Source organism: Ursus maritimus, unplaced genomic scaffold, assembly GCF_017311325.1.
Source record: "Ursus maritimus isolate PB19 unplaced genomic scaffold, ASM1731132v1 scaffold_3, whole genome shotgun sequence".
Classification (NCBI taxonomy): Eukaryota; Metazoa; Chordata; class Mammalia; order Carnivora; family Ursidae; genus Ursus; species Ursus maritimus.
Genome location: NW_024425563.1, coordinates 1,518,870 through 1,534,626, shown reverse-complemented (window position 1 = coordinate 1,534,626; position 15,757 = coordinate 1,518,870). Strand labels below are relative to the sequence as shown.

General features: G+C 46.7%; 1 protein-coding gene across 5 annotated transcripts in view; it reads left to right on the top strand.

Moving 5' to 3' along the window:
* The first annotated feature begins 2,029 nt into the window (after positions 1–2,029).
* Positions 2,030–15,757, top strand: part of DNAJB6 (DnaJ heat shock protein family (Hsp40) member B6) — a 71,930-nt gene continuing 58,202 nt past the window's right edge. For all 5 annotated transcript variants that reach the window (XM_040643751.1, XM_040643752.1, XM_040643750.1 and 2 more), the window contains exon 1: positions 2,030–2,171. The gene's annotated coding sequence lies outside the window, so the exon portion shown is untranslated. The remainder of the gene's footprint in view (positions 2,172–15,757) is intronic.

The window sequence follows — 15,757 nt, the reverse complement described above, 5'->3', positions numbered from 1 at the left end:
TTTAAACATGAAATGTCACATGATAGTACTGTCAACACTGGAAGGGACCTGAAACTCCATCAGCGGCTGGTATATACCCTTACATATGACAGTGCCAAACTGTGCATATACCTGAATGAAATTCCATTCTCTGCTGAGATTATCTTGGGTTTTATCATGAGGTGTCCATACCAAAAGCAAATATTGTATTATTCCTTCCTTTTAACCATTTATATAACCTACTAAAAGAAAGACTAGGAAACTGACTCAGATAAATAATTTTTTTTGTTTTCTTTTGCTAACAGGTCACTTGCTAAAAACTATGGTGTAGTGATACAATGAATGTTTAAGAAACACAAGAAAAGAATATACACAATATAAAACAATTTTTTAAAAAATATTTTATTTATTTGACAGAGAGAGAGAGACAGCCAGCGAGAGAGGGAACACAGGCAGGGGGAGTGGGAGAGGAAGAAGCAGGCTCCCAGCGGAGGAGCCCAATGTGGGGCTCGATCCCAGAACGCCAGGATCAGAACGTGGGATCACGCCCTGAGCCGAAGGCAGACGCTTAAAGACTGAGCCACCCAGGCGCCCCAAACAATCTTTTGTTTTTAAGTAGTGCCAGGGAGCAAGAATTCCTCTTCTCTTCAAGGTTTTTCTACCTGGATTAAGGATCAAATTAACATGAGATAGATTAGCAGGAAAAAAAATCAAATTTAGTAGTTTACACATGGGGCATCCACAGAGACATGGAAATTCCAGAGACAAGTCAGACAAAATGAGGTATATATATCATCCCGAATTAAGAAAAAGGTAAGGGTCTGGGACTTTGAAGGGAAGGAATGTAATTCACAGGGCAATAAGAAAAAGAGCAAACGTTTGCTAATTAGATGTTTGTCCTGCCATTCGATGGGTCACTCAGATAAAATTTATCTCTGGTAATAACCACTGTTCTTGGAAAGACTCCCAGTTTAGATTCTTCCATGCAATTAAGGGAGGGGCAAAAAGTTCTGTTGAGCTCACAGGGTCTCTCCATTGCCTTCAGCTCAAAATAATCTTCATGCCAGAGAGGCCGAGCTTGGGCAGCCTGAGCTCAGCCCCCAGAGTAGGAAAAACGAGAGCCAGGGCTCCTAAGCCTTCCAGATGCCTATAGTGAAGGTTATTAATCAGATGTTATAAATGAAAAGCGTTGAAAGTATCTTTTACTAAAGGATCCCAAGAGCTTAGATCAGTTGGCGGAGTGGGGGAGAAGAGTTGTTCTTTGCTCCTTTACTAATTAAATGGACCTAAGACCCAGTAACAGGAGGAAAGCCCACAGAAGTCTAACAATGTGTGCACCTTCTGCACACATAGGAGACCCCCAGGAAAACCGAGCTGCTCACTGAAATGGCCCAAGACCCCGCCTTCAACACCGCCCGTGAGCGGAAACCCGAAGATGCTGGGGTGGGGAGTCAGTTCCAGGAGGGGAGGAGAGGTGGGGGTGGGGGCTCAATTCCAGGAGCCGAGCTGCAGAGGCACAGCACGCAGGGGTGGGGCTGGGGGTCAGTTCCAGGAGGGGAGCTGGAGCAGCACAGCAGGCGAGGCAGGTCTGCGCTCTCCAGAGCCGAGGTCACCCTCTCTTCCTGCTACTGGAGGGGACACGCTCGGACGCCGACGTCCCCTCTGTCCAGCAACGGCCGCTTACAAAGGGATCGCTTCCGCTCAGACCGACACCTGTGCCTGCGGTTTCTTAAACATGACCGCCTAGGCTAAATCAACGTCAAAGAGGCCTGTCCCGGGCCGCGGGTTTCCCCGCCAGCCAAGGTTGCTGGCGGCCTCGGCGGGCCGGACCACGGCGGAGGCAGAGGCGCGGGACAGGCCTCCACAACAGGCCGCCGCAGCCCGCATCGAGGGGCGCGGGACAGCACTCGCGGGGGCTCCTCCCCTCCACCCCCGCCTGAAGTCCGGCCTCGACGAACCTTCGGGAAGGCGGGCGGGGCGGGGCGCATGCGCGGCGTCAGGGCCGGGCGGAAGTGCACGTCGCCGCGCCGCCGCCGCGTGACGCACTTCCTGTTTGTTGTCGGAGAAAGGAGAGAAAGGAAAGCGCGAGGAGCCGCCGCCGCCACCGCCGCCAGCGCCGCCGTGCCGGAGCCGAGGGGACCCGGGCCGCCGCCCCGCCGCACCTCCTGCCCGCCACCGGCTCCCTGTCCTCGGTGAGGGTAGCCCGCAGGCGGGGGTCGGGCCTCGGGCCAGTGTGGGGCCGGTGAGGGAGGTCGGGCCGGAGGTCGGGGACCTGGGGCCTGCTGTGGGGCCGGGGTTTCGGAGTGGGTGTCTGCCTGGGATGCCTGTCGGTGGCCAGGGGCCCGTTGTGGGGTCGGGGTGGGCGTCAGGCGGGGGGCGCGGGGGTTGCGGCCGCGGGTGGACGTCGGGTCCCCGGCATTGGCCGTGAGGCCGGGAGCTTCGGGGGTGGGCGTCGGGCCGGGGCGCACGGGGATCCGTTGCGGGGCCGGAGGCCCTGGGAGTCGGGAGCGGCATTCGCCCTTGGCCCGCCCCGCGCCGGCGGTTGGGCCAAGGCCCGTGCGGAGCGCGGGTGGCCGGCGCGGGCGCGGGCCCGAGCTCGGGCTCCGCAGCGGCAGGGGCCCTGCTGCGTGAGGGGCTCCTTATTGCTTTTTTTTTTAAAGCCCCACGTGGATGATCCTAGAGCCAGAAACGAGGTAGGTTTGCAAAAAGAGTGGAAGCCTCGCGGGAGGCAGCGCTGCGAAGCACGGAGACCAGGAAGCGGCTCCAGGAGACGCGAAGCCGCGTTCCCGGAACTTCCCTGTGATTTTCCAAAAGTTTGTTGTTGAGCAAAATGCCTGGATTTCAGCCGAAAAAGTCAGTTTGGTTTGTTTGACTTCGAAGTGTACTGTAGTTTATATTATAGACTGAAGTTTATATCAACTTTTGCCCAAGTAAGGAAAGAATTGGCTCAGGAAGAGTCAATTGCAGACTTTGTGTTGCCTCGAGAAGGTTTTCTGAGGGAGTCGTGGTTGTTAGTAAGAGATGTAAACCTTGTCCCTTTCTCACGTAAGCTCGGAAGGGAAGTGCCCGTGGGCGAAGGTCACCACCACGGAGGATCGCGGCCGCTGCGTTTCTCAGCGTTTCTGTTTCAGTTTTGGCTGGCATCTGAGAAGACTTGGAGTTGAGTTAGTAAAGTGTCGGGTTAAACGACCAACAAAAGGAAAGATAACAAAACCTTACCATTTGACTTTTTGCTGATTATTTTTCAGGTTTAATCATTTTTTTCTAGTAATTACGCTCACCAAAAGTGTTTTCAGTACTATGTATTTCCCTCCTGTCTCTCCCAGGCTCCACCCCACCCTCAGATCCTTTCTGGTAAATTTAGACTTTTCGCTTCTTTGGGTATTTGTATGCTGTGTAACGAAAAGATGAGTGCCTTTTATGCATATTATATAGTGAGCTGTGGAATGTTCTAGCTTACGCACACGTGAATTCGGGAAGTAAATTGCTTGGTGTAGTGGTTTGTAGGTGTGCAGGCTAAGAAGTTGGATTTTGAGTTGGGCCAAAGCAGCCTCAACTTGTTGCTGTGGAAGATGGCAAGATTGGGAGTTTAGGAGGCTTTAAAGAATTTAAGATGAATTCACCGTTTTCAAAGAAAATACCATCAGTGTTTTATTTTGTTTTTTAAAGATTTTATTTATTTGAAAGAGAACACAGATGGAGACTGAGAGGGGAGAAGTGGACTCCCCGCTGAGGAGAGAGCCCGTCGTGGGGCTCGATTCCAGGGCTCTGAGATCATGCATGACCTGAGCTGAAGGCAGCCTCTTAACTGACGGAGCCACCCAGGCGCCCCAAACATCAGTGTTTTAAATTTACTTTCTTGATTTGACATTGGTATACTTGAGAGGTATTTCTGGCTGCAGGACAGACTTATCTGGAGGGCTGGGTGGGGAGTATTGTTTGAGTAATATTCTGAAGACTAAATTATGGACATGGAATGTTTTTTTTTTTTAAAGATTTTTATTTATTTATTTGACAGAGATAGAGACAGCCAGCGAGAGAAGGAACACAAGCAGGGGGAGTGGGAGGGGAAGAAGCAGGCTCATAGTGGAGGAGCCTGATGTGGGGCTCGATCCTGTAACGCCGGGATCACGCCCTGAGCCGAAGGCAGACGCTTAACCGCTGTGCCACCCAGGCGCCCCTGAAGGCAGCCTCTTAACTGACGGAGCCAGTTTACTTTCTTGATTTGACATTGGTATACTTGAGAGGTATTTCTGGCTGCAGGACAGACTTATCTGGAGGGCTGGGTGGGGAGTATTGTTTGAGTAATATTCTGAAGACTAAATTATGGACATGGAATGACAGTGTACCTGCAGTTAAATGGCATACAATAGCTTTTCTCTTTCAGCAAACCCATTATTTTTTGTAGGCGTAAGAATTAAAGAGGAGAACCATTTTCCCCTGTATTTTTTTTTTTTTTAAAGATTTTCTTTATTTATTCGACAGAGATAGAGACAGCCAGCTAGAGAGGGAACACAAGCAGGGGGAGTGGGAGAGGAAGAAGCAGGCTCATAGCGGAGGAGCCTGATGTGGGGCTCGATCCCATAACGCTGGGATCATGCCCTGAGCCGAAGGCAGACACTTAACCGCTGTGCCACCCAGGCGCCCCCATTTTCCCCTGTATTAAAAGTCGTTTTGGACAGTTTTAAACAAATACAGTTGTTACAAATACAATACAAATTCCCACCCTCAGTAGTTTCCGACCTAGCAAACTCAAAAACCAGGTTTGGGGTGGGATGGTGTATGCATATGCACTTTAAAACTCATTTATTTTTTTTTAAAGATTTTATTTATTTGAGAGAGAGAGAGAGGGTGAGTGAAAGAGAGCACGTGGGCAGGGACAGAGGCAGAGGGAGAAGCAGACTCCCCTGCTGAGCCTGGAGACCTATCTGGACCTCTATCCCAGGACTCTGAGATCATGACCCGTGCAGAAGGCAGACATTTAACTGACTGAGCCACCCAGGCGCCCTCAGTGAGTTATTTTAAATTCAGCTTTTCAGGGTTGCAATGTAATGCTGACTGTGTCACCTTGGTGATGTTTCCTGTACCTTCCATTGAGGGTACAGTTGATGGGCCTGCCCATTAAAGCTCAGCTGCTGTGTTGGTTAATGCTTAAGGGTGATTACATACCTTTTCTGATGTCTGTTGGTAAGGATCAAGTGAATGGAATCAGCCTCTATTTGTAAGTTGATATTTTAACAGAATATATAAAAGCCCCCCCCCTTTTTTTTTTGCTTTTATCTTGGAACTGAATCTAGTTTAGAGTGGGGGTGGTCTGTGTCAGAAATCTGGTTTGCTTTTAATTTGTCCAGGACACCACCTAGTGGTGACATGGGTGTAATTGCAGGTTTATTAGGGAATTAGGATGGGGACAGTGGCAAGGATTAACAAATGCTGTCCTTTGATAAATAGGATTTGTGAGAACTTCAAATTCAGGAGGTAAAGAGAAGAACAGCAAGGTTGGTGAAGATAAGAATAGTGGTAGAAATGATAATGTAGGTATGGAAGGACGATTGATTGTAATCTCTACCCCCAACTTGGGGCTTGAACTAACAACCCCAGGATGATGAGTCCTCACATGTTCTTCCAACTGAGTTGGCAAGGTGGTGTGGAAAGACCATTTAAAACCTAATTGGAGGAAATGACTTAATGGGTAACTCAGCTTGGATAACTTTGATGCTTTTATTATGTATGGATTATAGGTGTTTTTCAAACTTCGTGTTTTTAGGGAGGCATGCAGAATCACAGTTGACCCTTTTGTATTAATATCCTACCTACGAAAGAAGTAAGTTTAAAAATACCTATTATTTTTCTTACTATTTCTTTAACTACCTCATTTTTAAGGTGGGGAAAATTAATTTCTGAAAAAGAAATTATAAAGGTTGGGGGCTCCTGGCTGGCTGCGTCAGTGATGTGTGCCACTCTTGGTCTCAGGGTCTTAAGTTGGAGCTCCATGTTGGGTATAGAGATTACTTAAAAATAAAATCTTGAAAAAAATTATAAAGGTAGTTAAATTTCTAAGGGTTGTATTATATGTCAAAGTGGAAAGCAGTTTGTTTTATTTATACCTCTAATACCTTGTTTCAAAAGCTCTTGCTTATTTGGGCATAGCTTGGTTTTCTCGAAACTTTTACCCTCTCAACATTGGTAAGGAGTTTTGGCCATCCTAAGTAAAACACAGCAGCCACCACGGATGGTTGTGAGGCAGTAGAACTTCATGGGTTGTGAGGTGGTGGGTGGTTGTTTGATTTTTTTGGCATGTATTTGTTTATCAAAATACTCCAGTTATTTTAGGATTCTTAAGTTCAGTTGCAAGGATCGGTTGTGTTTGGAAGGGTGATTTCTTCTGGTAGCATGTGATTTGTACCCTTTAAAATTCTTATTCTCCTTTAAACCAGCAACAGGGTTATAGGACCTTCCTGTGTGTTCCTCTAGGGTAGCCCTGGAATCATCACCTCTGTGCTCCTTTTGTGCCTAAGGCGTCGTCCCAGACCCACAGTGCTGAGAAAACCGTGTTTGGTTTGGATTCGTCATGGTTTCTCTTTGTCCTGATTACCCCCTGTGATTAATAATGGAATCCAGACTTTAGGAAAGTTGGGGGCAAAAATATCCAGTTTGAGTTCACAAGTACCAGGACTGGGTACTTGCATGTGTCTATTTTATTTTAACAAAAGGAAATTAGTTGTGCCTGTTAAGTGTCTAACAGTTGATAACCAGTTTTGGCAATCAGTGGTCTCAGATCTTGAGTTCAATGGAAGTAGTTTCCTTGTTTGTTTCAGGAATACTTGAGGGCATACTGGGTAACAAGATAGATATACAAGTGGATGGTTTGTGATAAGGAGTGATAGTAGTTCACTTCTCTGAGTCCCTCCCCCCCATGTTTTCTTATGGGAATTCTCAGGTAAAGAAATGACACATAGGAAATTCCTCCAGATCTGTTTCTCTTCTCTCTTCTCTTCTTTTCCTCCTTTGCCCTCCCTTTTAAAAGATTTTATTTGACAGAGAAAGCACAAGCAGAGGGGGAGCAGTAGAAGGAGAGGGAGATGCAGTCTCCCCGCTGAGCAGAGAGCCTGATGCAGGGCTCCGTCCCAGGACCCTCAAGGCAGACACTTAACTGACTGAGGCACCCAGATGCCCCCAGATTTGTTTCTTGTTAAACATCTTGCGGGCTTTCATTTCCATTAAGCAAACAGCATTACACTAAATTAGCTTGATGCCACACAAGAATTCAACATTTAAAAAAATGGTTCCTTGGGGCACCTGGGTGGCTTAGTGGGTAGAGAGTGTGACTCTTGATCTCTGGTTGGTTGTAAATTCAAACCCCATGTTGGGTGTGGAGATTACTTGAAAATAAAATCTTAAAAATTAAAAGTTTCTTTACAATTATTCCTTTTTTTTTTTTTTTTAAGATTTTATTTATTTGTCAGAGCCTGCACAAGCAGGGGAAGCACAGTCAGAGCAGGCAGAGGGAGAAGCAGGCTCCCCCCCAAGCAAGGTGTTGGATGCGGGACTGATCCCAGGACTCTGGAATCGTGACCTGAGCTGAAGGCGGATGCTTAACCAACTGACTGAGCCGCCCAGTGTCCCTATCCTTTTTCTGAGTTAGTAGAAGTAATGAGTATTTTGATTTGCTGGGTTGTTAAAGAGGGGGAATGTGTTCAGTGGATATATGACCTTCCCCTCGAATTCTGTTAAAATATTGTATAATGAGCGGCAGTCTGTGGGTGGATAAGAAAAGGCATTGTGCAAGAAGGAGGGTTTTCTCCACTTTCAGTGTTGAGTCTCATACTGGAAAGGAACAAAGGAGGTTTTTGTTCCCCCCCCCCCCCCGCAATCAGAGCAAGGTTTGTTAGAGGTTGGGTGGAGAGATATTTGAGAAAGGTCTTGTGGAAAGAGGGTCACCTCTGTCCAGTAACCTCTTATTTGGTGGGTGGCCAACATTTGAGATACAGAGTAACAACACCTCGGAATGTGAAGGTGTCTAAGTCGTATACCACACTTGAGGACCTTGACTCGGGTGGTCTGTAGACGTCTAGGAGGATGAGGTATTTGCAGCAGTCACATTGGGCACATGAGTTCTTGAGGTTTCTCTCTCTTTTAGAAAATAGTAAAAGCAAGGTTTCGTAACTGCAGGGGGCCAACTAAGCTGTGCAGAACGCTTGGCTTTTTAGAGCTAACTCACCCGGGAGCACCTCACATAGCTCATCAAATAACACGGATGTATTTATAGTCAGAGCCGATAGTAGAGAGGTTTCATGGACGAGTACATGGAAACTAAGCAGTGCCTCCGAAATCACATAAGGTCCTCTAGGTGAAGGGAATATTAGGAGAGGGTTCTGGTCCCACATTTTCTCTGAGACCAAACTTCATGCTGTTTCCTCATCTTTGCCTTATCCCGCAGAGATCATTTCTGTCTATGGCTTGTTTCTGGGGTGGGGTGGAGGGGGAGGTGGTATTTGGAGTGGGTAGTAAATTTGTACTGGTTTAGTGGTGTCCTTGGATATCTTGTTACATTGAACTTAAATCTTTGTTTTGGAGCAGGAGTGTTCTCTTTGTAGCTAGAGTTTTTCCTTTTCTGCAGAGTGTTGCCTGCAAATGATAAGGAGTACTTAATTCAAGGGGCTGCCTTCTTAGAAATTATCCATGTATTTAGAGGAAAATGAGGTGGTTAGATTGGTCAGAGGAAGTCTTAAAGTGAATAAAGTGAGTTTTTAAAGGTAACTGAGAGGTTTGGGAGCCCATAGAGTGCCTTTCTGGTACTTCTTCAATGATACCCAGGAATAAAAGTTAGTGAAGGCAGTTTGGGTGAGAAATCTATGCATTTTTGGGGCGCCTGGGTGGCTCAGTCATTAGGCTTCAGCTCAGGGCGTGATCCCAGGGTCCTGGGATCAAGCCCCTCATCAGGCTTCCTGCTCCACTGGGAGCCTGCTTCTTCCTCTCCCACTCCCCCTGATTGTGTTCTCTCTCCCGCTGGCTGTCTTTCTCTTTGTCAAATAAATAAAATCTTTAAAAACCAAAAAACCTCCCTATTCCAGTGATGTAGGTCAAAGGGCACACATTAAAAAAAAAAAAAAGAAAGAAAAATCTATGCATTTTTTTTCCTCTTGATAGTAAAGGAGAAATCTCAGATACTTAGAAAAAAGGACCAGACTTAGTTTACCCAGAATTCTACCGTCAAGAATTCTCTAGTAATAAAACTTGTAAACGTAAATAATAATGGCTTAATTTACCTGTAGAATAATTGTAGGAGATTGTAGCTGGCTTTGCTTTGGGAATCACAACTCGCTGTGTCGGAATCCCGGTCATGGTACATGGGCTAAAGTAGCAAGCCACAGTAGGGAAATGGTATTTGAAATACCAGTCTTCACTCTGAGGGAGCATCTTGGGTACTGCGTATGTTTATACTCCAGCTCATTTTTCAAAATTGTAACATCTACTTGGAGAAAGCGAGAATCTTAATGGGCAGGGTTGGACCCTTAGGAGTTAAGACGAAAGAGACCCTTAATCCAAAGACTATCTGGGAAGGAGAAGGCATTCACACTTAGTGGGCAGGTGCGTTGTGAGGACTAATCTCTTTACTCCAGCAGCTGTCTTCTCAGATGAGCCAAAGCTTTAGACCACAGGATTTGTGTCTGTGTTGACAGGACTGTTGAAATGTAGCCTAAATGAAGTAGGAACTCATCTTTCTAGAGAGAAACTAGTCCATGATCATTTGGGTACAGCGTCATGGGTGCAGGCTTCTCCTTGAGAAGATGAGATGAGGATATACAGTATCTGGCATATATTGGGCATGCAATAACATTTAAATATTTTGTTAATTTGGCCTAGTCAGAATTCCTTCTGATAAGTAGACTGGCAACCTTGGGTTTGTATTGTAGATCAGTACTTGTATCGCTCAGCTGAGGTGCTTGTTTAAAATGCAGATTCATAGGCCAACAGTGTTAGGTGAGAGAGCATCTTTTGGATCGGGCCTAAGAATCCTCAGAGAAGTTTTATTCCTTCCCCATGCATAGTAGGACTCTGTAGGCCGCCATCTTTATAGGTTTCTGTTTGTACGTGCTCCTTTCTCTGGAGCCCCTGCGCTGGCAGATTGTGGTGCCTGCCCTGTACTTCCCAGACTCTTGCAGAGTCTAGTTGTACTCCGTCTTACGTGGGTAGGAGCACTCTGTATTGACTGACCACTTGTTTTCAGCCCTAGCAATGTGTGGTACCCAGCTGGGGAATAGTTAAAGCTTGGTTTCTAGGGGCCTTTGTATGGTTAAAAAATAAAAACACGAAGGCCAACAGTTAGGTGGAAAAATGGGCGAAGGACGTAGACCTGGTAGTTCAGGGGGAAGCACGTCAGATAGCTCTTGAACATTAAAAGGTGCTTCGCTTTGTGGGTGCAGAACAGAGCAAGCGTCACTTAACCGGTTGGAAAGTTCAAACAGGTTAGTGTTGTGTCCGAGGGCTGGGGAAACTCAGGCTGCTGACCCCGGTTAGGATGTAAATTGGTGCAGCCTTTGTGGAAGGTGGGTAGGCAGCATCCTACACATTTTTCTGTCCCAGAAAGTCCTACACGTACCCACGCACCTCATGAGACGCTTGTGCGACAGCGTGGTGGTGACAAGGGCAGTGCCTGCGTGGAGGGCTGGGGTCTGATCTGGACCCCTGGTGCAGCAGCACTGGGGTGGGCAGCTCTCGGCCCTGGGTGGGTACTGGCTCGGGTCCTCAGCTTTGCTGACGCAGAAATAAGGACAGTAGTCCTGCCCTTCTGGTGTCTGAGCTAGTGCTTGACACAGGACGGGCTCCGGTGTCAGCTGTGTCCGGGTATTCACTGTCCACAGTGCCCGTGCCCCCTGGCACCGTTCTCACCGTAAGCACAGAAGCTGCGCCACCGGTGTCTGAGCCGCCCAAGGGCCTCTGCAGCGTCAGCTGGCTGCTCTCCGGCAGATGGGGAACTCTGCTCTGGTTGCCTCCACATCCCCGTGTGTGTTCTTGTGTTACTTATGTTTTCTCATTGTGATGATTTAATTCTGAATTCTTTAATTTTTTTGAGATGAGATTGGCATATGATGTACGTTGGAGGTGTGTGTGTTGGCTTTATACATTCGTATATTGCAGTGTGATGACGGCTGTGTGGCTTAACACCTTTATACTTTTATACTTGTATTTTTTACTTGCCACATTCAACTTTGGGTGCTCTCTGAAAAGTTTAATTAGATGCTAATTTAAATGGCTTTCACTGCCTGGGTTTAGCCTTATAGGCAGCGGGTGCATTCAAGTCACATGCAGTGTCGTTTGGCTGAACACAGATTGGGAAAAATGGGGTGTTTCCTATGTTGGCACAAGAATTGACCTTCAGGCAACTAGGTCGTGATGGCCTCCGGAGAGTCCTCAGAGTGTTACTGACCCACCTAACCTGAAAAAGATCCTGGTCTAGACTAAGTGACAGCCAGTCAGATTTTTGCTAACTTGCTGAAGTCTCCGTAAAAGCGAAACCTTTGGAAGGTTTAATTAGGGACTGCAGACCCTCTGTGCACCGACGACGTTCACATTACCGAGTAGCATACATACTGAGGAACAGCTGCATCTTCAGCTTATTCACCTATTGGAACATAAGGAACATAAAGGAACTTCACTAGTTCCCTGAAGTTCTGTAGTGCAGAGTAACTCTGGACCTACTAGTTCAGTAAGCCTCATTTTTTGTCGGGAGATGGATTACTGAGATTCTAAAGGTAATATGGTGTGGGTCCTGCCCTCAAGGGGCCTATGGGTATGAGAAGCTGATGGACGTTGTAATGGAGGCATGTACAAGATGCAAGCCAGTGTCAAGAAGGCTACCTGGAAGTGTGTCCTCAGGTGAGGAGGTAACCTTGACTCTGGGTGTGGATGAAGAATGCACCTGGGAGGGGCACACGGTAAGCATTCCAGGCAAAGGATACACTCAGGCCAGAGTGCAGACAGAAGGCGAAGTCTGGTTTGCACATAGGATGAAATCAGGTGCCAGCCTTTGATGCTGTGTCCCCTGCAAGATGATGTGCGTGATAGTTTTTGGTAGTAAACTAATGAAACTTTTTTCATCCAAATTGTTGCAGAAAAAAATAACTAGCATTTCTAACTTGTGGTTTTTGTGGATATTACAGCATACCCATTAATAAATTGAGTTTTTAAAATGTTGGAGGTGAGAGGCATGAAAAGTACAAATCAGACCAGAAATTGGTAAAGTCTGTTAAATGGGAGTTAGGTGGGGAGAGGGAAAAGTAGGGGAGATAGAGGGGGTAACTGGTGGGTTAGTAGGTGAATAGTTAATGGAGGTTGGGGGAGGGGGTTAACTCTTAGGAGCTCTTGGGTTTCGGATGTGGTTAGCTGGGTGAGTGGGCAAAGCCCGTGGCGTGGCAGGGTGTCTGAGAGGAGGCTGGCTGAGAATGGAGTGGGTCAGTCAGTAGCACAGGAGACATTGTTTCAGGCGGGTTTCAGAGTGCTTTATTCAGGCCGTTGATGTCCGTCCGCGGCGACTGTTGATTTAGTTGGATTAACATCAGACAAATTGTTTATGTTCATGGCTTTTGCTGGTGATTCCATTTTCTTTCTTTAGCATGTTACCCTTTTTACCTTTTTTACTGGTTGTATGTTTACAACTAACCTAAGTGCACAGTCACGTGACAGGTGCCTTATGACAGCAGCTCCTCATTCTTCCCTCCTTCGGTGGAGTTCTGTTCACTCCACTTAGACCTAAACACATGTCTTCGCAGAAGTACATTATTGCTGTTAATTTGAACTGTTCTCTGTTGGATTAATTAAGAATAAGAGAAAGTTTATTTTATAGCCACTTACCCTTTCTCTAATGCTGCTTATATTGGTCTGGGTTGATCTGAGTTTTTCTCCTATCCCTTTTCTTCTCTTTGAAGGACTTTTAGTATTTCTTGCAAGGCAGATTTACTGGCAACTAAGTCCCTCAATTTTTGTTGGTCAGAGACCGTCTTTATTAACTTTTGAAGGATAATTTTGCAGGCTGCAGAATTGGAGGTTGGTTGGTGTGTCCATCCCTGTCCCGTTCATCCCCCCCCCCGCCCCCGTAAAACTATTTCACTCTTTCCTTTCTTGCATGGGTGCAATTCTTATATTTGTTTCCTTATAGGTAAGGTGTTTTTTCCCTCTAGCTTCTTTGAAGATTTTTTTGTTTTTGATTTTCTGAAGTTGGAGCGTGATAATGCTGAAGTGTCGTTTTTCTTGGCATTTATCCCACATGGTGATCTCTGATCTTCTGGATGTGTAGTTTGGTGCCTGACATGAATTTGGGGGAAGTTGTCAGTCATTTATTGCTTTCCATTGCTTCAGAGCTGACTGATGCTTCAGAGCACTGTCTCCACTCCTTTCTCCCACTCCGGTCCCTGCTCGTCACACAGCTTGTTGGCATGCCATCGTCAGTCTGCTTTTCCCCTTGTCCAGTTTTCCGAGTTCCCATCATTCTGTCGGATTCCTCAGCCATGCCCAGTTTGCAAATAAGCTCATCAAAGGCATTCCTCATTTTTGCTGGGGTTTTGGTCCCTGGCATTTCTTTTTCACTCCTAGAATTTTCACCTCTGCTTACATTACTCATCTATTCTAGCAAGGTGTCTACGTTTTCCATTTAAGCTCTTGGCGTATTAATCCTAGTTTTACCAAATTCTTGGTTTGATGATTCCAACATTTCTGCTGTGTCTGTCTTGTCCTGATGCTTGGTTAGGCTTGTCAGACTGTGTCTCGCCTTCTACTGTGCCTTGTATTGTTTAGTTTAGAGGTGGGCGTGATGGACCGGGCAAAAGCAGCTGCTGCCTGCAGGCCTTCAGTGATGTGGAGGCCAGGTGGGGGGAGAGGGAGGTTTCCACCGTCCCAGGAGTAGGTCTTCGCCTTGTGGTCCACTTCACCAGTGTTTTCCAGTTCCCCTCCCTCACACGGGCCAGGGAGGGCCAGGGAGGGCTCGAGGGGACTGGAGTTGGGTATTTCCCTGCCCCAGGAAGATTGGGCTCTGGTAGAACAGTTTCCCCTGAGGGCAGACCTCTAGAAGAACAGAATGCTTTGGTTTATTTATTTATTTTTAAAAATTTTATGTGTTTATTTGAGAGATCGAGCAGAGCCTGGGTGGCTCAGTGGGTTAAGTGTCTGCTTTCAGCTCAGGTCGTGATCCCAGGGTCCTGGGATTAAGCCTCTCAGCGGGGAGAGTCTGCTTATTCCTCTGCCTGCTGCTCCCTCTGCTCAAGCTCTCTCTCTGTCAAATAAATAAATAAATAAAATCTAAAACAAACAAAACAAAAAACAACAACAAAAAAAAACAGAGGGAGAGATGGTACTCACTTGTGTTTAGCTACCAGTGACCTGTGTGATATGCTTTCTGGAAGTCCTGGCATGGTGGGTTATGAAGCTTATTGGAGGAGGTGTAATCCTTTTGGTTGATGCTGATTAGGTTAGTGGGTTTACTAAAGAGATGGAGTTAATTTTTTTCCCTTGGTCAGGCAGATTTTGTTGGAAATTTCGTGGATTAATAAACTGGTTGCCCTAAGAAGCATTTGTTTGTTTGTTTTAAAGAGACAGCCAGCGAGAGAGGGAACACAGCAGGGGAGTGGGAGAGGAAGAAGCAGGCTCCTAGCAGAGAAGCCTGATGTGGGGCTTGATCCCAGGACCCTGGGATCACGCCCTGGGCCGAAGGCAGATGCTTAACGACTGAGCCACCCAGGCACCCCTTATTTTAATAGTTTTTATTCATTTAAGTCATCTCTGTGCCCAACGTGGGGCTTGAACTTGGAGCCCCGAGGTCAAGAGTTGTATGCTCTTTCGACTGAGCCAGGCAGACACCCCAGAAGTATTTGTTCTTAACTGAAAGAATAGAAAGTGTTGCTTTTCTGTAGCTCCCTTAAAATATAGTAGTAGGTCCTGTTAGTGGGAAATGAGAGAAGTTTCAGAATTTGCACTAGAAAAGATTATGTAGTGAGAGAATTCTTTTCCCACTCCTCATCTAAATTTCCTTTAATCTTGAATTGATTTCTGTTAGGCTGTTTTAGACTAGCCCCATGGGCTGTAAGCTCTGGTGTCTGCCTGTGCTTTCCAGAGTGGAGATCAGTAGCCACATGTGGCTGTGGGGCTCTTGAAATGTGGCTAATGTGACCAAGGGACTGAGCTTTCAGATTGTTTCATTGTAATGATTTCAGGGTTAATGGCTGCCTGTTGGGAAGAGTTCACCCCCATGAGGCAGACGCAGTTTCACGTGTGTGCTGGGTGCAGTTTCCACCTGCCCGAGGCCTTTGTGGGCACCTGTACTTTAGTTTACATGGTTGGCTCTTCGACATACGTTTGCTTCTTTTTTGGCACCTGAATGCAGGAGAGAAGCCACTTTCTCCTGGCAGTGTCTGCAGATAGCGGGAGGAATCCTCCCTGATGCTGGGTACACCTGAGAAGAGAAGGCACGTGGGTGGGTGTCTCAGCCCCTCCAAGGGCTCTTATTTTTCTGGTATTGCCTGTCCCCTGTAATGGCAGTTGCCCCTGGGAGACCAGATGGGGAATGTAGGGCTCTGGCATGTGTGTTGGTCCCGGGAGTCCTAGGTGAGAGCCTCATGACCCTTCTCAGAGTTCTTGCAGCTGTAGCTGGGGAGCAAGGACGGTTGGCTGGTCTTAGGAGGTAGGTAAAGGCTGTTTTAAATGTTTTGTTGCCACACATGGTGTTTTTTTTGCGAATCAATGTATTTGATGCTTTAGGAAAATTATTGATTAAATATTTGAATTA